The sequence below is a fragment of the Halichoeres trimaculatus genome, unplaced genomic scaffold (genome assembly GCF_033239565.1).
Source record: "Halichoeres trimaculatus isolate MK-OKI-2021-1 unplaced genomic scaffold, fHalTri1.1 fHalTri1_scaffold_14, whole genome shotgun sequence".
Classification (NCBI taxonomy): domain Eukaryota; kingdom Metazoa; phylum Chordata; class Actinopteri; order Labriformes; family Labridae; genus Halichoeres; species Halichoeres trimaculatus.
Window position 1 is genome coordinate 21,259,361 of NW_027437192.1, and position 24,434 is coordinate 21,283,794.

A 24,434-nucleotide genomic window follows, 5' to 3' on the forward strand; every position below is an offset into this window, starting at 1 on the left:
CTCTGAAGTGGAGTTTTTTTTCTGATGCACATTTACGAATGCTTTGTGTTGATAATTCACAATAGCATTAGTTAGTAGTGCAACCAGAAAGTGTGCAGTAATTGCTGGTATAGGAAATGTTGCATCTCTGCTAATTGCGCTGTCATTTCTTATTGCAGCAGCTGCCAGTACCTGGATTTTACTTGTACTTAGGTACTTTAATTTCTGCTTTAATGTGACAACCAAAAAGGCATTAAAAGAGTTCAGATAAAATATTTATCATATTTTTGTATCAGTATAAGTGGACGTGAGGCAAGTGATAAGAGATGAAATGCAGACATGCATGTAGAACACTCTGAATAGACTCTCTGTTGAACATCCCTTACTCTTACCTACGCAGAGAGGCATCCTGCAATAACGCTACGTTCTCCTGTTTCTGTCATTTATTAGGCATGAATGAAAAGCTACGAGAAATGATCAAAAACAGCAAGCATGGGCAGGAAATGTGAGTTTCATATTGAGCAATGAGTGCGTCTGGCTGCTGGCCGGCTGCTGTGAGGAGCTGGAAACCACTGAGTGACGGACTGGGAGAGAACTGGGCACGCTGTCAATGCAAAAGTGCAGCGTCCACTCGCCACAGCGCCACACACTCTCACACAGTAACACACGGATACAAAAACGCAGGCATGAACACAGATGCACAAAGTGTGCACGCCTCGGTTCACACGTGTGATAAAGCAGATGAGGCAAAACAGAAACACACAGACTCATCCTACCGTGTGTTTAAACACACACACAAGGAAGATCATACTTATAACAATGTCCCAATCTCCATGCGCTGCTGCCCACTGTGTGTAGGCCATCTGGTCTAAGTTAAGTGTAATATAAAAAGCTCATTCAGATACATGGTGAGTGTGGATGCAAACTTGGCACAGCGCAGTCCGCCTTTCTCTCCCCCTCCACTCCTCACACCACCACCTCTCTCTGCTCAGGCCTGGGCTCAGTCTAGACATCATATTGGAAAATGGCTCACACACCACAAATACACCGGGAATATTCCAGCTATACTATTTATGGCAGTGGAACTGCGTCTCTACCTGCGTCGAACTAGGTGAAGCAAAGAAATGCTAGCTGCTAATGGAGAGCAAATGCAGAAATACAGAATATAAAGCTCAGTGTTTCATTAATGTCTAATCTGCTCAATATGGTGGGATGTGTTTGAGAGAAAAAGGAGCATTTCTGCAAGCACACATATCTGCCTGGGCAAAGTTATCTGCCTTTAAAGTTACAAGATGGGTTTTTATGAGTAGCTTGTACACAACATGTGACAGCCCAGTGTGTGAGCACATTTATGGATTGATCAAGATTTACTGATTATCACAGTCACTGAACGATGGGAGAGAGGTGGAAAGGTGGAGATTAAAAACATAAACAAAAAGAATGAGGGGGGAAAGATGCAATGAGAGCAGGTGAGCAAACTCAACTCACCAAAAGACACCCGGGTGAACTTCCTGGAGCTGATCTTTTTGTTGCTCCACTTGCCAACGTGAAGCTGAACTCACAGGGATGTGTTGGTGGATAGTGGTCTGGCTGAAGACCTGCTTCACATCCTCTGTAACACAGACAAGGAATACAAGCTGCATTGAATTGTGACAGAATGATGACAAGTTCCTCCAGACAGCTTAATAACAAGATACAACAACTCAATATGAAAATGTGGCGGTGAAATGTTTGACTGCTTTAAGTCTTCACTTCGAAATGCACAGGAGTTTTATAACGTGATAAAAAATGTATTGGTTTCAAGTTGTTAAAAGACAAGTTTATTCATGTAAGACTTTTTCTTTTTGTTTAGTAATTTTGCATTATTGTGTAGTTATTTGTATCTTATACTTTTAGCTTGTGGCTGTGTCACTAGTGTCACTGTGAAAATACTTGAGAATAGAGGTTAGGCAATGCAATGTGTTACTGTCTTTTATATTGGACAGAAAAGTTTTTATCAGAAGTGTCACTGTCTCCTGCTCAGGGCCTACAATTGTTCTAAATTAGCTTGTAGCTAAAAGTAAAGGAACTAAAATCTAACAGAAGCTTAAGTATAGAGAATATTGAAACATGTGACAAAGTTTAGTTTTAAGACACGTTGTCACAGCACGTAATTCCCCAGACAGACCCACAGTGTTCACACTCAGACCTGCTCAAGTCAAATTCTGTGTTTTTTCCCCTAAATCTCTGAATGCAAACAGCATTCCTGTTCAAGCCTTGTCAGCATGGCACCTTCTATTACACAACATATTAGACTCCTCCTTTTAAGTGAACTTGCCTGAAACACTTGCTTTCTATTTTACATTCTATTGCTCTGAGTTAAGAGGTCTAACCTCTATTCTTACAAGGATTTCAATCTGCTTGATGACTTCAACCTACGGTGAAAGTAATGAAAAGTGATGAAAAGTTTTCCTCTAATAAATAATTGGAGTAGAAGTATAGATGAGCAACAAAAATGTAAAAAAAAGGAAGCACACCAGTGACATGAAAAGTTGCACCTGATATACTTGATTCTGATTGGTTAAAAAAACATTGAATCAAAATCAAGTCAAACTTTTATAAAGCAGTTTTCATACATTTACAGTGTAGCACAAAAGACTACATATTTTAAAGCAGCCCCCACCCACTCTAGTTTTAATGATTCAAGCCAGGTGAAGTTGTGATCCAGTTTGAGGCAGAAAAGACATTTCACTGACAAGACATGAGACAGTCGTGTTATTGGGGGAGGAAGAAAGAATCGAAAAATCAATATATCAGGGTTTTTGTATGACAATATCAAATTCGGGATTCTTTGTCAAAAAAGCTTTTTTTTCTTCATTGCAGTCTTTGTTTATTAACTGAATTGGAAAAAAGTTTCCACTTTTCTCCTGCAGAGGGTGAAATGTTTCTCCCTCAGTCACGTGATGTGTATTCATGGGAAAATATGGGTCCTGATATGGTCTGTAGACATTATCATCATCATTTAACTTTTCAAATGGTCTGGTGTTAAAAAAGCAAACTTAAAATTGAAAAATTAAAATAATATAATTAAATATCGAAGAATTGCAATTTAAATCATTATAGAATTGAATCGTGAGAATAGCATATCAGGCCAGCCCTACGTGCTAGAGTCTGATATTTAAATTGTTAGTCTTTTACTGTCTCGTCAGAGTTGCGTTTAGGTTATTTCTGTGTTCTACAGTGTATGAGCAAATTAAGCTGGTTGTAAGTTTTGCTATTTCAGCTCAGCTGTTTTTAAGGTGCTCGGCATTACACATCCGGGAACAAAGCCAGTTCAGCTGCATTTTTGTTCTACAGGTCAAATCAAACTCATAATCAGTAAGTACAGAAAAAAAAAAAAATTCTGAAGAAACAGGTACACTACAGAGAAAGTGCTTCAAGTTGTTTCTCAGTAAAAGAGACTTAATTCAGAAACTGACAGGGTTTTATGGTGCAACAATTTGGGTTACTGTCAAATGGAAAATTAATATGTATTATGTATCTTTGAATGGGACACCATTATAAACAAGATGATTCATCTCAAAGGGCTTTACTGTCAAGAAACAAAGTCAAAAGTCAAAGTAATACTCATCAACAATCGAAAAATCGTTGATAATTGAAAATCGGTTGGTAATTGAATAAGGACCTCAACAATTGTAATCGAGCCCCTATCATTCCCCCTGCTTGTTGACTCAGTGGTAAAAAAAAAAAAAAAATCTAGTTTCTGTCTCAGGACCATGGACTGTTATAAATGGACCTAGTCTCACCCGGCTGTTTCTGAAACAGAGTTTTTAAGCAAAGCCCAGGCAGGGGCCATACTGGAAATGGGCTTTGAGCCTCCTCACCACCAGCTATAGGATGCCCCCCCTGTCAATCGGCCTCTGGCTGGAAAAAAACTCACATTCTTTTATGTCTGGTGAACTGCAGAGTTAGAAATAATCCACCCTCCTTCAGCATGTGCCGTCAGAAAAATTAGTTATTCAGACTGAAGACATTATTTGAACCAGGATGTAAAAATGCTTATTCTGGTTGTGAAAATGGCTTTTTTTAAGACTGGTGTGTATGTGGTTTCTGGTACTTCTGGAGACAGCCTCTAGTGGACACTCCTCAAACTGCAGATTTTAGCACTTCCTCATTGCCTCAGATTTTTAGACCAGTTGTCGCTTCCTCAGGACACTTCTTTCTTTCCAAAGTCTTGTTTACCCAAATTTGAACATCCACTGTAAGTTATACCTTACCTCAATTCAACAGCTGACACATATTTCATAAACAACTTAAACCTCTGTGAGAAATGCAGCTAAAGTGACATAGTAGTCTTTAAATCATTTGTAATGATCAGTCTGTCATGATTTTAAAGTTTACACATTACTTAAACTCAAAGCTAATGAGTCTACATTCACACTACGACAATAAAAAACCATCACCACCATTAAAATCCTCTCCATATTGTGGTTTTGGTTCACCCCTTATTCTCAACAAGTAATTATCAAATAGTTCTTCCGTCTTTTAATAAAGATATAAAGTCTGTTGGCACAAAGTCCTGTGAGTCAGGTCTTAACAAACAGCATGTGTTCTCTATCTTGTGGTTAGCATTAGTAATTATTTAAATTTGGGGTAGAAAAGAAAATGTCTGTGACTGTTTGTGACAAAATGTCAACGTCAATCTGCAGAACACAATTCTGCTCTGATTGAGACTTAAGTTCCTCAAAACTAAATCAGTCTTGAATGACACATGGCAGAGTGTGTTTGAGCTGTGCAGGCTCTGTATTCAGAGGGAAAAGCCTTTTCTTCTCAGTGGCGTTCCCCTGCCTGAACCCTCTAAGCCTCTGCAGCCAGTGGAGTGGAGAGACACTGAACATGAGTCCTAAATTACAGCCTTACTAAAGAAACAAAAACAAACCAATAGAGCGACCTGTTTCTTATTACCAAACAAGCCGCGCTGAACGAGTGCAGAAAGGAAAGGAGGAAAAAAGCAATTTTTTTTATAAAGACAGAAAGGGAGGGAGAGAAAGGTGATGTTTACTTCAGCATTACCTTTTGAGGGAAGACAGCTTGTGCATTGTTTTTCTACACTTTAATGAGGCAATAAATATACAGCCTTTAACTCTTTAAAGGAGAGGCCGCCGCAGTGCCTGCCGTTTATATTATCAGCTTTTATAGACCTGTCAACACTCAGTCCTCTTTACTTCTTTCTCTTTTTTGTGTCTTTTTGGCTGACGCACAGCGACATTTTATGCTGCAATTTTTATGAACTCGACATTCCAACAAATTAGGCATTTATTTTTTAAGTGCTAAAAACTCAGAGCACTGCGCTGCCTGTGCTCGACAGAAACTACTCAGGTTATTATCAAATAAAAAATGGATTTATAGAAAGATGAATTAAAAAGAAATCAGAGTGCATGAAGTTTACTGCATGTGAAAACAAACGGGCCTTTAATGCAATGTGAGCTGCAGCTATTAATGTTTTTAAAAGGTAATAAAGAAGCAAGCTCTTTATTTTGAGCGCTGGTCTTTAATCTAATGACCGGTGAAGAGAAAAAGGGAGCTGGGGAGAAAACTGAGAATTCTGTAATGCATCACAATAAAGCTACTTTGACAAGTCTATAATCTGAGTCACAAGTTATTTGCTTTTGGTGAAACATTTACCCGTTGCAAGTGGCAGACACCGCCGTCAGTGTTTGTGCATGGCATGATGTGAGTTATGTTTTTCATGCAATTTTCCACTTGTACGCGAGTCTCATAACTCGCAGGCATTGGGTGATTCATTAACCTTTGGGAGAAGCAGAAAAACAGCAGACCTTTTAATTGCCACCAAGACAACGTCACTCTAATTGATCCTTTTAAATATGAAAATTTACATATGTGCATATATAATCAGCCGCAATGATCTTGCACCCTGTCGACAGCAACAATTAAAATGAAATTCACTTACTCTTCCCTGTTTGCGAGCGGGATGTGTGCGCTGCATTTCAAATCAAGCCTAATGTGCTAACGCCTCGCACACCTACAGAAGGCTGGCATTAGACTTGTTTAAATCAATTAGGCAAATGTGAAATAAGCAACGAGTCCAAATGTCTTCCCTTTTCACCTCGGAGCTTCCAGGCATCAGGGTAAAGCTGCCAATCATGTTCAAACGCACACACATACATACACACAGAACTACCCACCCCCCTGTAACATCTTCATCTCCATCTTTTAGTCGCCACCAGCGCTCTCCACCTCCAAATCTAACCTTATCGTCTTTGTGCAGTATTTTTGTTTGTGAGCGGAGGTCAGAGCGTCACATAAATAAAAGAGGAGTTTGTATGGAAACTTCTTTAGTGGTGCATTTAAGAGGAGTGTGCTCCCTGTAAGGACCAGCTGAACAGGTCTTCTTAAATGTCAGATGTAGAGAAAAAAGCAGAGCTAGGGCTTGATCTTTTATGATAAGTTGCATCATAACATCAGGGTAATTAATGTATAAAACCTACACATAAGATAAGAAGTACATAATGTAGGTGCAATTAGTTTTTCCTAAGGATAAAATGAATTTAAGAAACTGGCCTACAAATAAATACAAAAGGATAAAACTGCATGAAAGAGGAGTCAAGAAAACGTATATAAACATTTAAAAGTAAGTGTGAAATGACTTTAAGTAACAGAGCGACTGTGGTATTCTGAGGTATGTACTTTTCTGCAACAGCTACATAATTCCAGGTTTCCTGTAAAGCACTTTACAGCGCCTACCCTTTGGATGTATGCTAATGGTTCAGCAAGAAGCAGAGCACACGTGTGCTAACCTGGCTACTGTACTTCTTTCTCTAACCATGTAGATCAGAACTAGGGATGCACGATATTGGATTTTTGCCGATATCCGATATGCTGATATATCGAAACCCCTTTTGGCCAATACTGATACCGATAATCACAAGTTTGTTTGTTTTTTTCACTGTAAAGACAGCTAAGTCTATCCTGTACTGGAATTTATATGTTACTCTTATTGTGACGGTCTTATTTGTTTAAGAAACACACATAAAACAAGACAAAAAAACATTTGATTTTACCATAAATAAGAAATGTATTATTTTTTCAAACTCAAGACATTCAGTATTGAAATACAGAAAAATAATTTCTTTAGATCACATGAACTTTAAATGTACGATGCATTTTTAAACATAACCAAGTTGCATTTGATTATTTTAGAGCTACTGTAACAACCTGGTGACAGACACAGAGCTCTGCAGTGCAAATAAATGAAGTGCCACATTTTATTTAAGGAGCTTATTTTTCAGATGGAAAATAATAATAATCCTAACAGAATAGCACCTTATCGGCTGTGCATATCGGCAGAAATTTTCATATCTGCCGATACCGATAAACGTGTTTTTAAGCTTTTATCAGCCTATACCGATATTGTGCCGATGATATCGTGCATCCCTAATCAGAACGGCTTACTCACCATAGGTGGTCACTCTGTTGTGAAGAGCAGGAGGGTAGGTGGTCACAAAACATGCTGGAACACCACAAACTTCTGAAAGGAGATCAACCTGAGAGGAGAAAGAAGAAAGAAAGAAAGAGGTTTGATGAACAAACTGTTTAGGGCTGTCAGTTCAGTCGATTTATGAATGTGGTGTTCATGTTTCAACACATGTGAAACACAGTCTTTCATTTCACTTAGTCATATAATACATAATAAAGTCACCTCAATGAAAATGAAATAATAAATTATTAAAAACAAGCTCTTTTAACACTGTATTAAACTACGAAGTCTGTTGTAAGAACCGCAGCACAGTGGCAAACTGGCACACTCAGACAACCTATCAATCTGCACAAGGCGTAACTCAAGCAGCCTTTTATCCAGGAGTCTGTTATTCCATATGTAATGTCATAAACTCATCGAGTGTGACAGTGAGAAAATAAAACATTTTTAAAAAGCTCAGTGTGTGTTCCCAGTCTGAGCTGGCAGCTGGTTTAAGGAGGGCCAGTTTTTACACCAGCAGAAAAAAAAATCAAATATGAAGTTTTATATTCAAGTGTGCCATTTTAAACAAGTAGACAGGCGAGCAGGGAGTTGGAAGTCAATTGAGGAAACACAATTTTATTCAATATAACCGTAACACAATATGCCATTTAAGGTGAGCAGATGCCAAGGTGGGAAAGACTTAAAATGATGGGAACTGAGTGAAACACAAGCTATGAGTTGAACGCATACAAAGCAGATTAGTTGTGTCGTTAAACCACTTTCTGTTTTTACGAGTATGTTATTGTCCAAACATTTTATGGAGGCATTCAAATGCATCATAAACATAAACATCACCATTGTATGAGCCCGCTGAGAGACCCCCCTGGGAGAGCTCTTCAGTGTAGAACTGGACCACGCAGTCTATAGCCTTTATTCAGTCTCTGGTTCAGTGTTGCCACAGGTCCATTATGAATTACACAAATGGCTCTGATAATTACGGGAGGGGTCAGTGCTAATGAGACGTCCCTGAGCATCCATCTATTAAACCTATTTCAATTTCCAAAGGAAGAGTATGGTGAACGAGGGAGGAGGGGTGCAATGATTGCATTTTCTTGTTTTCTGTAATTAATTACGGCACTGCTGAAATTTAGAGGTGTTTGTTTGGTCTGTCAGGTTTGCACGTGGGTGCCTATGTGCTTTTCTATATGTAAAAGAGCAGAAAGAAAGCTAAAGAGCTGACTCGAACTAAGTGGACGGATAGGCTGCATTTCAAAACTACTGGTTATCAAAATTGCAGAAAAGAAATGAAATCTTCAATTTGTTGCATGCTGGAGATATCTGATAAAGGTGAGAGCATATGTTTGGATTACTGGCTTTGAAGTCTCTTGAATAGAGTCGGCAAAAATCCTCTTTCCTTCATCCTTCCGCGGAAAAGATTGATACTTGGTTTTGGTAGAGAAAGAACCTCAGAAATACATACCTTTACCTTTGCAGAAATACACTTCCACTGAAGAAAAGACGTGAGTGTTTGCTGGGTGTAAAAGAGGAAGTAAGAGAAATATTGAGAAGGAATAAAAGTGAGCATACAGTTCTTCTCAGCAGCACATCAAATGAGCTGTCATTGTTTCAAAGGAGAGACAAATTGTTTTATTAACCAAGGAGTTAGCTCTTAAAAGCATGGCCCTGCTGATTGGGAGGAGCTGGAAGGCGGCACAAAAGCACACTGCTGCTACCATAGATCCGCTGTGAAAAACAAAGCCAATACTATTGCTACTAGCGCTGCAGGAATATTATCAAACTCTCCGATAATGATCGTTCTTTTGTGACAGATGTACAGTACACTGTGAAATTATACCTCAGAGAAGTAAATGAAGGAGTTTATGCGGGTACAAGCTGCAGTGCAAAGACTAAGAGGGAGATAGTGCAAGTGTTCCCACAGAGAGCTGAAGGAAAAAGTCTGATTTCTTCTTTTTCACACGCATCAATTTACATGCACGCTGCCCGTCCGGCCTGTGTTTCCCCAGACATGGATAATCAGCATATTAGTGTAACTGAGAGGGCTGTTGATGACGAAGGGATTGGACGACGGTTTAGAATCCAGACAAGATCCAGGGGGCATCTCCATAACACGCACACACACACACACACACTGAAGAAACATTCTCTGTCTTCGCGTACAGCTCCATAGCCAGGGATGAAGCTTATGATGGTTGATTAGCAGCGCCATGACGGCTGCGAAATGATTACCCTGGGAAGAGGGGGAAGCCATTTTTTGCGATGTAGACTCAATAATCAAATCAGCCGACAGCATCTCCCAACCATCAACTGTTATGGCACGTGTCCAGGGCTGCCCGCTACATGTACACTGCCTGGGATGAACTCTGGAGACGGGGCTAATGTGTGTCTGTTGCATGGCCTCTCTTCAGTTTACCATGTGCTTACTTCACTCTGCATGATTCTGTTAAATCTTTAAACAGGCACAGACATATCCGTGACATGTATCAGACGAGAGATGTAACACAGAGGACATAAACAAAGACTTGATTCTGGCGTGTGCTTCCACAGATGACAGCTGAAAGATGTTTTTGCTAGGATGCCAATACAAAACAATTTAAACCGTCTGTGATACGTCTGTCTGGCGTTAAAACTCCACCATATATACATATTTATATATTTATATGTATATATATTTATGTCAGCCTGTCACGATAATCAGTAAATCGATTAACCGAACGATAAATAAAAACGTCCTCGGTAAGTTTGCCAGTCTCGATAAACTGACACGTGCATGCATGTTTGTTTCTATAGCGGATTTAGCGGATTTATAGCGGAGTGAGCATCTGTCAAAAATGCAATCTTTGGGGTGAAGACGGGGCTGCTCGCAAGTACACACGGAGAGAGCTGAAGCGAGCGTCCTGAGGGGTAAGGAGGAAACACACGCTAATATGAGTGATGGCACCAAAGATACGGTTCTTAAGCCGCCTGCCACAGTCCCAGTGTGGGAATATTTTGTTTTTTATCAGAATGAAAAAAGTGTGAGCTCATGAACACCAACGAGCTGATATGTCGCATTTGTTTGAAAATAGTGGCGAAGAAGAAGAAGAAGAAGAAGAAGAAGGGGAGGTGCAGCGGAGCCTTGTTCTTTGACAATCCGCTCTTACTGAGGCTTTTGGTCTGCAAAGTAAATAGAAATAAAAGCGCCAAATGGTGGGCGCTCAAAGACAGCTACATTGCCAAAGAAATGCAGCCCTTCAATACGGTTGAAGGCCAGATATGTTAAAAATGTTTGACAGACAGTACGGATTGACTGGGAAAAAGTACATGTTACAAACAATTCAGGAACTGTATAAACTCCCTTTTATTTAGGCTATAGTTTTTATTGTTGTTTTGTTTTTTTTTGAGTTTTGTTTTTTCTTTAGAGACAGGGTCTATGTTTTATTGTTTTTGATTAGTATTACTTATTTTCATTGACACGTATTTTTTTCTAAAAAAGAGTCCATTTCATTTTCATGGTATTTTTTTTCTCTTTCTTGTTTGTTAAATTTATTATATTTTTGTTTAATTTATTTTATTTAAAAGATCCTGACCTTTTAATTACAGTTATATACTCTTAAGAAATTAAAGTTTCTTGCTTTTGATATGGTGTACTCACTTCATTATCCCATTTATCATAATTACATCAATGAAAAACTGAAAAGAAATCAAAATAATATTGACAACAATATCGTTTATCGGCAATAATATTTTGGAAAAATATTGTCTAGCAAAATTTGTTATCGTGACAGGCCTACATTTATGCCTTTGTTTGTTTTCTCATCTTATCTCTGTCACCCAGCTTTTATATCCGTCTACTCTCAGCGGGCGTCTAAATACACTCCCTGAACCAAAAACCAGGCTTTGAAACATTGTTTACAGGTAACATAAATACACGGTTTAGGTTAGGCCTGGGCTGATAGAGAGACAGCTCTTCTTCATTGATAGTAGTGGGAGAAAGGGGCCTAGAGGGGCTTCAATAATCCCCTGTCCTTGGCATCTTGGCATTGTTACTGACAGCCTTCCACCCACTTACAGCATGCTTGCGCACACACAGGCACACACACACACCCAGGTGAGTGCTAGCTGCCAGTATCTGTTCGGTTTCTCAGAGTGGACACCCACCAGTCCAAGTCCAGAATGCCCACAGCAGCTGGCAGACTGCTATTTTCCCAGCACGCTCCCTTAACAAAGTTTTTTTTCTCCTTTTTCTTAAGAGGCTAAGGGGGAAGTGGGATTTTTTCACACTTGAAAAGGTGCTTCTACAAAAATATCAGAGGGAAGAAGGACTAGGGAGACAGAAATGTAGTGGGGAGTTGTAAAGAGCCACATGGAGGGAGCCCAGAGTGCATTATGGTTCATGAGAGAGGCAAGGAGTAAAGAAAGTGATGATTAGAGCAGAGAGATGTAAAGAAAGTGAAAAGGACGTAAAGAAGTTAAAGGAAAGAGAAGCCTCTTCAAACTGTCTGGTAGTTCTGCATGTCAGTGCAAACATACACAAAACATTTGAATCCTGGAAATTGAGACATCTCCACCCTCCAAAGTCTCTCTTTCTTCCTCTCTCTTTTTATCCATCCATCTGCCTCTCTGTCTCACTGAGAGCGGCCAGAATAAGAGGCAGAAAGTGATTTCCACATAACAGATTGTTACGACTGTCACTATATCCCCTGATTTACACAGTCGCAGAGGGGGAGGCAGACAAATGCATTTTCACTGTTTACATCCCCACAAACACACACACACACACACACACACACACACACATCACTTTCACTTGCACACATCCTGGCATCGAAGTAAAATTTCTCTCACACAGATACACTCTGACAGAAAAAGTAAGCGAGCACGCCGCCTGCCATCCGACCCCCTGCTAAATCTATTACCCCTGTCTCATCTTGTTGAAATGGAGTCCTACCTGGCAAAAACAGCAGCATTCACATAAGCTTCAAATACACTACACTCATATACCCAGTGAAACTTATTGTTCTCTAACAGATTTGCATGAGATTGTTGAGGCTGGTTGAAAAAAAAACAGCCTCTAAAGTGGTTTGTTTTCCCTTGCTTGATGTTCTTTTCATAAGGTTCGCACTGATACACGCTTGAAAAACAATGCATTCATGTTCAAGCCAGCGCTGGCGGTGACACGTCTCTATTTTTCAGCATTCATTTGTTTTGTGTTCAGCAGACGCAGGTCTGCAGAATAATCATCTGGAGTCTTTGTCTCATCAAATCATTTCTGTATAAAGGTTCAGGAGGAAAATAACGCATCACAAAGTATGCGCATCGTAAGGCCGTTCTGATGTCAACTGTAAAAAAAAAAAATGAATAACATCCAAACTAAGGTCTGGACAGAGTTTTCCCCCCAGTTTTAGCCCCTGTATCATTTCCATTCCCCTCCACAGAGCCAAAATGAGGTTTAGATACAAAGCCTGGGCCATGGGTTCCTAATAGATTTACCCTGATGCCACGGCCACCATTTATCCTGCTCCAAAGCCGCACAATGCAACCGAGTGCTCCTGAATAGCATGGGCAATTACAGTGCATGTGTGTGTTTTTCTATGTGCGTGTGTGTGTGTGCGCGTGTGTGTGTGTGCAGGCGATTTTTCTCTCTCTTTTCCAATTCCAAAACCCCTAGTACTCCATCTCACCATTCTACACACACACACACACACACACACACACGCACACACACTCACTCACAGACACGCATGCACCTTAAAGCAGACGTAATAACATGAAACTACACAGCCATGTGCACTTTGCTCTTTGTAGAAGCCCAGGTGGTTACCATGGCAATATGTTTTTTTTTCCTTTTTTGACTTACCCTAACATTTTATTACCCATCATTATGTATCATTAAATACATACATATTAATGTAAAAAACAGGGGTGATGGGAATGGGGGGAGGAGTAAGTGTGAAATTGGGGGTATATCTACAAAGAAGGAAACACCTGAAAGAGACCTTTGGTGGTTTGATGTCTGCAGTGAAATTCAAATATGAAAATCCCTCCATGTTTTTTTTCCACCAAAGGATTCAGTCAGAGGTTTGTTTACAAAATGCAAAATAATACTAGAAAGGTAGTCTCTCAGGATCAAAGGGATACATAATAATGTACTGATGGCTTTAATAAGAGTCTTTCTTCAGCTTACTTCTTTGCAGTTGGCGTGATATTAATGAGAGGAGACTAATTTGAAGCACAGCAATTTTACAGCCAGATAAGCAACTTCAGCCAGAAACATTTTCAAACAGCAATGATGTCAATCCTTATGAGACACATTTGTAGCTGTTCATTTCACTAATCAGTGACTGACATGTCCCTCCTCATACAATGGTGGTTAGTTAACCCTCTACAGTAAAAGTTTTAATGCTGCAGTTTCATAAATCTGGGCCCACATCAAAATATGATATGAATAAGGATTAAGATTTGAAGACTGAAGGAAAGATTTATTATTATTTAATTATTTTCTCGTCTAAATCCACCTATTCCATGTGTCAGAAGGGCAGAAATAAACACTTCAGATATTGTAAGGTGTAGCACACTATGTTTACTTCCAGATCTTAGGTCACAGCTGGAAAGACTGCTGAAGAAAACATGCAAACAGAAAATAGTTTGTTGCCACAACATGCCCAAAGTGGCTAACCCAGATGACTGCATCAGTAGCAGCAGATCAACTAACAAATCCACATGATATGTGTACATAGGTAGTATAATTAACAACAGATCAGCTGAACTAAGTATCTTGGGGTCTTTTTTTATCTTGTTTGGTTTTGGAATGGTGGTGGGTTGCTAGTCTTCAGTGCCACTATTCTGGGTCCAGGAGCTGAGGAGTTTGAGAATCCTGCACAAATATAACCATACATGTAGTTAGGGATGGGTACTTTTCACATCTGAAACGATACAGTACTGTGCCCGGTACCTAGCAATCAGTATCAATACTCAATGGTACCAGTTTACGGTACTTTAGGGTATCTTTATGTGGTAATGAATGTTAATTTGTTTACTGATAAAATCTAAACTTTTTTCAATTTAACATATTTGTTTCTAAATATTAACTTGCAGGATGTGTTTATGTACAGCATGGAAAACTGCCTACACTTCCACTACCTAATGTTCACAAGGATGCGTTTAGGTGACTGCCAATTGGGCTTGAGTACAGCATGGTTTGAATGGCTTGTGTGACTGCGCCACCCTTAAGGGTGTGGTCACACAGACACACAGACTTGAGGTGTACGCATGGCCCATAACGTCAACATGAAGCTTGATCTCATCAGAGTCAAACACACAGAATGCTGCTACAACTCTAGAGACTTTTGGCTTATGTCAAGTTGTTTTGGCCTGACACAACCCTCTAAAATCCCACTGTTATGTAGAATGATTGTTGAGAGGAGAGGTCGCAGCGATCAAACATCATATATAATGCCTCATGTCTGCGTGCTAATGCCCGTACATGAAGTGAAACGCTCTGAAGCCCACCTCTCTAAACTATGTCAAAGCCAAGCAGCAGCCTCTGGTCTAAGAATATGAGACAATGCAGAAGTGCTAAAATCTGCTGTTTCTCGAGTGTCCGCTTGAGGCTGGAAGTCACACATACACCAAGCAAAAAAAAAAGAAATCTTCAAAGCAGAAAATGAACATATTTACAGCCTGGTTTAAAAACGTCCCCTGTTTGAATTGCTAATTCTACCATCAGCACACACTGTTCGGGGGTGAATTTTTTTCTAACTCAGCAGTTCAGAGGATATTAAGATCACGAGCTCGCCCCGTGACTGACAGGCGCCCTATAGCTGTATGCGAAGGCCTTGCCACTTCCAACATGGCCACGGTAACCGATTTAGTTCATTTTCCATTTCAGAAACAGACGGGTGACATCGGGGAGACTGCGTCCATGTTTTGTAGTCTATGGTCAAGGCAGAGAAGTGCTCAAATATGACACACTCAAGGTCACACTGGCCAAACGAACCGGAGTGCCTAGGCACGTTAAAGCATGCTTAAGCCCGGTTTGCCACTGTGTCCTGTTGGCATCCCCGTGGACACTAAAGTAAGTAGATTTTGCCTAATATATGGTAAGCTTAAGATAAAGATAGTTATACCTCTTATCAAGAATCATATTTGGGGATTATAACGACAATAAGCTCCCATCTTGTCTAGAATTCAAAGCCTTTCAGCTTCTTCAGTCATGTGAAACATCAATTTCAAAAGTCATACTTCAAAACACTGAACCACTTTTGGTCTGATCCAGCACTTCAGTCAGAAGCTTGTTGCCTTATGCTAGCTGCGTGTGTATGTGGTGTGTGTATGTGTGAGAGAGATTATGGAAAGTAACAACTCACAAAGTCCTGTGGCAACATGAAGCACTCTTCATTCTTCTTGACAATAGAGTACTGTAAAGTGAAAAACAGATATAGAAACAAGGATGCACGCTGAGCTTTGGAATTTGATAAGAAAAGGTAGCACATATATCGAATAACAACAGAGGGGCTTTTCTTTTAAATAAAAAGGCACACACAAAAGAGAAATGAAAAAATACATAGGCGAGTTCCTACCTTTTCAAACTCAGTGGGATCAGCCTCCTGGGAAGAATACCTGCAAGACATTAAGCAGCATTTTGTGAATAAAGCTTTCATACCCACAATGTGAACCCAATGAACCGCTTTGCAGCGTACATCAGTTGAGAAATGCTGCAGAAAAGTTGATAACTCTAAAAGTTAAAGTTTTATTTAACGCTTAAGAAGAAAAAGCATGATAACAGACAATATCACAACATATATGAGCCTAATGGACCTTAATACAATAACAAATTAGTCATATCATTAACAAGGTACTGAAGATAACAGTTGGTCAGCTGAAGCACAGGCAAAGAGAAAAGGACAATATAACACAACCTCAAATCAAATAAAGTTTCAGGTAATTTCTCCGTGTTGACACATAATTAGATTCAGGACACTCAAATAGCAGTAACGGTCAAGTTACAGATTTTTAAGTAGGCTTGTTGTGACCGGCTTAAGACTGGAGCCGGAAATATGTCTCGTGTTAGCTTGAAATGTTTTATTAGCCTATGCATCATATCTAGAGATTAGGCCAGAGCAGGTGTGATAAATAAAGAACACATAACAAAGACGCTTCTCAACACAAAAATAAGCAAAGTGTCATGTGGCTGATATCTCTAAACTACGACTACAAAGCAATAAAGCAAAAGTACCAAAGAATATTTCTACAATCCGAGGGAAGCTAACGGGACAGAGGAGGAGGCGGACTGACCCAACGGAGACCGAATACATCACTGACAGGTTGCAGCTGGCAGGTAAGAGCACACACTTTTCACTTTACACTTGTTAGCTTACCTTAGCAGCCATGCTGAGATAGCTCAGGTATGATTTGTGACAAATCTCGTCCACTTCCTCCTGTGGAATGACGTCTCAACGGAAAGCATAACCACGCGCTCGAGCGGTTGGGAAAAGTCGACGTGCACGCGGTGATATGGAACGAGATGTCAACCGGTCAGTAGAGTCATTGAAGTCAACAATAGGTTCGTGTTTGCCTGTGTAGGTTATTCGATGAAGCGCTTTTTTTTATATTTAAACTTAGGCTGAGTCAATTTACACACAATTTTGTGTCTACTTTTGTTCACAAACTTTTAAGGTTTCTTGCATGTGCAGTGACATCCACTACAGAGTCTTGACTGTGTTCATGATGTGATCCCCGAGGGGCACAACTCATGTCAATCTATAACTGCTTTCCAGACCCATCGAAAGAAAGCAGGAATGTCTTAATTTTTCAAAACTACTTTTTGTTACAGATGATGAAATCTCAAGATTCTTAGCAGATTTCTTGTAAGATTTCTCTGTGCAAGCATGAAAAAGTTGTTGTTTTTTCTGTTTTGTCGCTTCTCCTCCTTTTTCCCAAGGGTGTTCCTGTTATCAAATCTTAAATACAAAATAACATTTTACAAAACACTGTGGTTTATACGCTTTAACATTTTTTGTGTTGTCAGTGCACAATTTTTCAGTTAATTACAGAGTTTAAGGGATTTGCAAACCACCAAAAAAGTAGTGTCACACCGTTTTGAACTTGGGTTGATCATAAGAATTTAAAAAAAAAATCCTGTTAATGGAAAATGATGCTCAACTTAGTTCATACCTCCAATGTCCATTTGTTTACGCGACAAAAATATTGTTTAAAAGACAAAACCAGAGGCAGAAAGTATCTCATCATTCATGGGAAAGTGTGGGAAAATCAAGCAAGCTTGTGTGTTACCTGCCAGTGAGATTGCTTTCAGGAACCATGTCCCAGTAGGAACATTGCACCAAGCAAGCCTCGAAAGAATGTTGCAAAAACTTTTTTTTTGTCACCACAACCAAAGTTCAAGGAATTATATGCTCTTTTAAAAAATGAAGAAACTTCAACCATTTTTTTTCATTGCCCTTTTTTAATTTGTAATTTCTTCTCATTAAAATATTTTTATCACCAAAAGAAGAAAAAAGACTTAAGTGGAATCAAACCATCAGCTTAATTGCATTTTACAGGCATTATATACTTTTACTATAAAAGTGTTTTGAAACAATATAGCATCCATGTGGATAGACTCCATGACAGCATGAACAAAAGTTTCCAACTATTACATGAAAAATAAAGCTTAAACTATACAGTAATAATATCATTTTATTAATAGTTTTGCTGCAAAATTCTGTCCAAACTTTATTAGTGGACCTGGTTATCCCACAGAGGTTTTATTCTTATGCACACCATCTGTACTGTCAGAATAAAAGCTTGAGTTCCTTCCTTAGAGCTATTCTTTCCTCACAGTAAATGGTTCCTATACTTTATTTCCAGCTTTTTCCAGCCCATCTGTGCTTTGTGCCAGGAGGGAAAAAGGTGCGGAGAGAATTTCATGACTACAAAAGCAAAGGTTAACATTACTCACAGCATAAAAACAATTTAAAAGGGAGCAAAAGGGCTCTAATGGCCCGACAGTCTTCAAAGAAAATGTATTTTGCGCTCAAAATAATTCATAGCTTTTTGCTGGTGGCTTTTCAGCTTCCCGGAGACCCAGCATGAACCACTGTATTTTTCCCAGCAGGCTCTCTGCTCCTCGCAAAATGGCCTTCGCTAGGGCATACCTCACATCCCCTCCAAATATTGACAGCAGCGAGTCCATCACTTATTGGAAAAATGGCTGTAAGTAATGTTTTATCAGCCGATGCAATCTCCACACCTGTATTTTCCCCTGTCATATGACAATATTTGACAAGATTAATGATTTGATCCTATGACATTTTATTTCCCATCACTGTCAATCTGCCAGCAAACAACTCACTTACTTGTGGCATTTTGGTGTAGAAAGCATTCAGCAGCATTCGCTTTACTCGTGTATTATTCATGAGCTGCAAAATTTGCTTGAGACATGTAAACTACAGCATCTAGCAGCTTTTGACACGAAACTCTTGACTGTTTATGAGAGAAAAGTCTTTAAATTTTACCTTCAGTGAAGTGATTTTTCTTTTTTTATGACACCTTTTTAAGCTCTATTTTAGGAAACCAACAAGAATGACTTCAATCACCCCAGAATAAGAGGGTAATAATGATAAACCTTCCAACCTTTGAACCTCAGTGGCTTGAGGGGTCTCCTACCCATGTCCCCAAGGGCCCACGCGTCCTGACAGCTTGAGCGATGAGTGGCGGACGGCTGTCTCAATCTGCTCCCTACTATTTTTAACCCACACTTAACACAGCTCCACGCCAGCCTGAGCTCTAAACAAATGATTAATAGGGCACTTAGGGTCGCCCCACTGACCAGCATGTCGCTATTAACAGCCAATAACTGAGGCCCTCAGGGGTCAAAGGTTTAAAGACTTTCTAATAAAAGTAACAGAGACATGGGGATGTGTTTTGTAGGAGGAAAAGTTGTGTCTTAGTTTGAAATGCTGACAAGTTAATAATCCCTTCTCAAATGGCCCTACCGCAGTAAAATGGCCAGTTTGTTCTTACTTTTATTGCTATCATCTGTCAGTCACTCACATCCTTTTCTCTTTTTCTCTGGGTCGTCCTAAGTGGACTGAAAGAGCTAAAATAGCTGTACAGTAATGTTCTAGCTGAGGCTTTATTCTCTTCCCCGACTCTTTCTTTTCTTTTTTGCTTGAATCTGAATTCTTATTGTAATTTTAGGCAGGAAATGCCTAATGGATTCCCAAAGATGTATTCATGACATGGTAATGAGATTCAAATTTGTAAGACATTTTTGACCTGAAAAAAGACGCTGCTTGTCTGGCACTGGCTTTGTCCTGTTTTTCACAACTCAAGAAAACCATTTTTCAGTCACTTTCACTATTCCTAGTGTCATTTTTTAAATGAGTGGTTTGTAGACAAAAAGCCAAAAAGAGTTAAAATTGAGAAATAACCGGGGACTACATTGTTCACTTGCTGCCAAAACAGGGTTTTCTTGGCTTGAACGAGCGTGGATCTGACTGAGACAGTTGTTCTGAATGTCCTATTTCATAAATTACAGTAGCAACCCCATGGGCATGTTTATAAGGAAGCAGTTCATTTTAACATACAAACCAATTGACAAATAAAGTCTGGAGTTCAGTTAGAGTCAAATCTAATAAATCTTTCATATGCCTGAAGTATTATGTAACAATCCTCTATAGTCCCAGCCCAGTGTAATCTTAAAACCTTAACTTTTGGACATTTCACAATAAAGCACTGTCCAATGCATTTTTAGAAACCAGCTAATCCTTGTAAGGAATCATAACATCTTATTTCTTAGCTGTTTTACCCGTAAAGCTGCTGTGTTAAATACTTGCCGCCACATAACAGCTGTGATCAACTCTCAACAACTAAAGTAACTCCAGGTACAAACACCCCTCATTTCTGATCAAGCTGCTGGAAAACCCTGTCACATTCGTCTGCCTGATAAAACACTGGTTTCTGTTAGCATTCTCAATCTGTCTGTCAAATAATATGAAGACACAGGTCAAGTTTGGTTTCTGGTGTAGCATCTCTGAGCTGCTGAGTACTTCAAAGTAACTTTAGAGGCAGTGATAATAACAACAGCGTTAAAAGTTGAGATGTTTAAATCATTTGTGTTTAAATCTGCTCCTTGTATGGGACTGACTAACATTTAACGTTCACTTTAGGTTTGCTTATCCCACAAGTGGGCAGTGAGAATGCGTTACTGTTGAAGCTCTGCTAGCTGTGAAATCAGAGATAAATATTAAAAACTATTTACACAAATAATTCATTAAGCTGTAAAATCATCTTAAGTATTTTGTGTCCATATTTTAAAGAATTTAGTTGGAAATTGGGTAATGAGGGGGAAAATGTGGAAAGGTGTGAATTAGAATAGCAGCAGGGTGAGCAGGTGGAGCGGCACTCTGCCATTATCTTGATATATATAAATGATGTAAGCTTTGGAATTAGTGCCAATGATAAGTTTGCAATAACATATAGTTGCTAAGCTGTTTTCATGAATTTCATGATGAAGAGTCACCTTCCAGCAGCAAGTTAAGTGTGCTTTCTTATGACCTTATTGCTCATATCAATGGATGGATAGATTGGGATTAGATTAATTAGGGAGTTGGTTTGATATATATTTACCATGTGAGCAAATTCTAACACTAGATTTCCAATTACGTGAACAAACCTGGCTATATTCTTACACAATTTTAACCACTTCACTGATCCCTATAATTAAGTATGTTTGAGGTAAGAACCAAAATATTTGCCCTTTTTCACAGAATTAAAAAAAAATTCAAAGCTGAAAACATATTGAGTATTAACAAATGAAAACTTTGCTTTTGCCAAAGTTGGAATTTTATCTAACTCAAAAATGTCTTGAAACCACAAAGAAGCCTTTGTAAATAGTTCAAAAAGAATCAAATCTTAAAATAAGAACTGCTTACTACTACTACCACACAAAAAACAAAAACAATGCATTAATGAGATCTTTCATTTTAGATCACTGACTTTGTGGAATAACCTGCCCCAAACCCTCTGTATTCTTAGCAAATCATCTTTTAAAAGAACTCTTAAGGTTTACTTAACACTGTAATTTACTGTATGTTTCCGTCATCTTTAATGCTGTTATTGTTTTTTCAAATGTATGTGTTTTATTCGTTGCACATTGTATGATGTGATTTGTATTCATTTTGCATCTAAAACTGTATAATCATTGTATGTTTATTTTCATGTGGACCCCAAGAAGACTAGCTGGTTGCTACGGCACCAGCTAATGGGGATCCTTAATAAATCAAATCAAATCAAATCAAATGCTCTTTCCATATTTCATGCTGCTTTTTTGTCTCCTTTTCCTTATTGAAAACATATCTGCCAATATACAGAAACTGTGAGGTCCTTTCTTTATCACTCATATAGGGAGCCCCCTAACAGAATAATGAGATTCACTCTGTTTGCATGGTCTCTGAAGTCCATTGAACAAACAACAACAAAAAACTGCCTCCTATAATCTACTTCCATTCCTCCAATCAGCCGGTTGTCAAACACTATCCTTAATCATCATACAAAACATGCAGTGCATTAAAGTGGCATTCTTGTAAACACCATATCTGTAATAGCGTGTGACAGGCCGGCCTTTGTTTACACCATAATAACTGGGTGTTGGAATAACTTCTCAATGACTTTAAGTAACCAGACAGACTTACTCTGCTTCCATTCAGCCGTGCAGCCTGATAACCTGGACTGACGTTTGGCACAGAGCAAACTGCGGATTACACCAAACAGTTAAGCTGAATGGACCTCTCAGTCATTTCCACCTGCAGCCCTGAGACATGGTAGCGCATTTCCTGCGCACACATTGCGGATGCAGTGTACATCCGCTTGTCTCATTATGCAAATGTTGACGTGTGCATCCATAAATATGTGAGGGATGTGAGTTAACATTATCAAAACCTAACGGGGTGACTGACAGCACATGCATATTTTACTGTAGCAGAGATCCTTGTGAAATAAGGGCTCTTGATTATCATCTGTACTGATGAAAAAGTATATAGGTTAAAAGAAAAAAAAAAGCATATGTCTGTGGGACTTAACTTCTGTCTGATTTGGATGAGGAATGAGTAACACGTAAACCGTGACTTGAATCATTTCACATTATTTACCATCTTTTGAAAAAACAAAATGTGTGAAAAGCTCTCACATGAATGTTGGGAAGGTGGAAAGCTGAGATATGGAATGAAATTGTTTTGTGATTCCTTTTAAGATAAATGTGTTTGGTGTTAGGAGTAGTGTATAATTTGCAAAAGTTGTATTCATGTAAGTAAACTATGGGTATCTGGAAGACATTTTTACCCCTCTTCTATCCACACTCATTTATGTGAAGCACCGGCTGAGCATCCGCTGCAAACCTGTCCCTCTTTTCCAGGTGCTGTGAAACTCCTCTATACCTCAAGGCGGCCTGTCTTCACTGTAGCTTCTGGATGAATCTGTTTAACATCTTTCAGCTCAGATGAAGCACAACACTAACCATGCTTCAGGGCATCTGGGCTGGGCCGGGGGGCCAAGCAAAGCATTGAAAGAGGTGGATGGGAACTTTGAGATGGTCCAGACAGGCTAGCAGGCGGGCTCGAGCCTCTCTTCCACAACAAGGACCCACACCGAAGCACGCTCAGACCCTGCAACCTGAGAGGGCACAGAGGTCCTGCAGCCTGCCTGGTTTTGGGGATAAATGAACCCAGATGCTTCCCGCAAACGCAGAGCGACCAGGCTGGAGGGAAAGAAGGCGAGAGAACGTGGTGGGGACAAAAAAAGAGGAGGCTTACCTCTTTTTTTCCTTCTTTTTCCCTGGTTGAGGCAGTTATCTGTCAGATTCCTGCACTTTCTCATAACCACTTATCACAGAGGCCTCCGTGCAAGGAGAATTGTGGGAAATGATCAGAGAAGCATTTGTCTTTGAAGGAGAATGGGAGCAGCGGCAAATCTTTAAGTCTTTTCCTGTTCCCCTTCCTGTCAAGCTGCCACCTGGACAGAGAGAAGAAGAGTGATGGTCACATTTGTCTAAATTACTTAATTAAAGTTCAAGCTAGCAAAAAGGGTTAAAGAATGCAACATGATTATGTGTTTTAGAAGGATTTATTTTATACACGTGGATTCATCCCTCAAGCTGTCACTCTGGTCATGGTTTACGTCATCTGAACAATAAGAAAACCAATGAAAGCCTGATGACAGCATAGCCGTTGGCATAACAAATCGTTTTTATGAGGCTTGCATTTTTGGACAAATATTGTAGAGAAGCAAAAATAGCTCAAAAATGACTCAATTGATCATGTTGTCTGCAAAGTGTATTATTTAAGAGCACAGAAGAGAGTTTGGATCTAAAGAGGACACCCTCACCCAGGCTTTTGTGGTCACTCAAAGACAGAAATCTTTCATGGGAGAAAGGCGAAGGGATCAAACGTCAAACTAAACAGCAAACAACTGAAGGATAGTTATCTTGGATTGTTGACTGAAAAATTGGATGGATTTGTTTAAAAAAAAGAAGGAAAAATCACTTCATAAAACATTTTCCATCTATTTAAAAAAAATTATCAAAGACTCGAGATTCAATGTGTTAATAGCAAGACTTCATATGAGGCCTTAGGTGGTTTTGTTTGAGTCAGGCTTTTTCCTTCTTTTTATAATTTTCATGCTATCTAAGGCCATGTCCACAAGTAGTTGGGTATTTGACAAATATTTTTACACGTCTAGGCCTGTCGTCCACTCAAAACCGCAGATCTACGCCACTGAAAACAATGATTTCTGAAAACCCCGGCCAAAGTGAAGATTTTGGAAAACTCTGGTGTCGTGGTTTCATGTGGACAAACTTTTTGGTTCTCAAACATCACAGCTGAAAAACGGGGCTTCACCTCGCTTCACCGGCAGATTTGCCCTGTGCATATGGATAAAAGTATGTTTAAAAATGTATGAGGTGGGGATATTCATTTTTTAAAATACCCGGCTATGTGTGGTC

The 24,434-nt window shown here is 39.3% G+C and overlaps 1 long non-coding RNA gene across 1 annotated transcript; it reads right to left on the reverse strand.

Moving 5' to 3' along the window:
• Nucleotides 1-1,526: 1,526 nt before the first annotated feature.
• Nucleotides 1,527-16,888, reverse strand: LOC141803573 (uncharacterized). The gene is made up of 5 exons (XR_012599576.1): nt 16,816-16,888; nt 16,018-16,057; nt 15,805-15,855; nt 7,436-7,523; nt 1,527-1,591 (listed from the first exon to the last, which is right to left on the reverse strand). It is a non-coding gene; the product is annotated as an uncharacterized LOC141803573 (long non-coding RNA).
• Nucleotides 16,889-24,434: the final 7,546 nt, after the last annotated feature.